Here is a 420-nt window from a genome sequence, read left to right as displayed (position 1 = left end):
TGGCTTACTGTCATGCTTCTGTATGTTTCTGTAATTCCTGTGATTAAAAAAAAACAAAACACATCCCGTCTCTCACATCTTATCCTCACAAACCTAAACTACAAAACAACTCAAACTTTAAATATTGTCTATGTATTAGAAATTTCACAATAAATAAAATGACATTAATTTTAGCAACAGTATTAATGTAAGTGTCCTAAATCATCTGTATCTAAACGCATTATTCAGTAAAGACAAGGAAACAACTAGAATGAAAGATGTAAAAAAGTAAGTGTGAAAATACAGGGTAAGATATGTAAAAATATGATATGTTAATAAAAGAGAACAGAAGACAACTGATATGATTTTCATCTTATGGGTGAAAGGTTTAAAACAACCCAAGCTTGGTTTTTACTAAATAAACTGAACTTTTATTTATTT

Source organism: Stegastes partitus, unplaced genomic scaffold (genome assembly GCF_000690725.1).
Source record: "Stegastes partitus isolate 25-593 unplaced genomic scaffold, Stegastes_partitus-1.0.2 Scaffold2318, whole genome shotgun sequence".
In the NCBI taxonomy this organism is placed as follows: Eukaryota; Metazoa; Chordata; class Actinopteri; family Pomacentridae; genus Stegastes; species Stegastes partitus.
The sequence above is the reverse complement of the archived record's forward strand: the minus strand, read 5'-3'. Positions refer to the sequence as shown.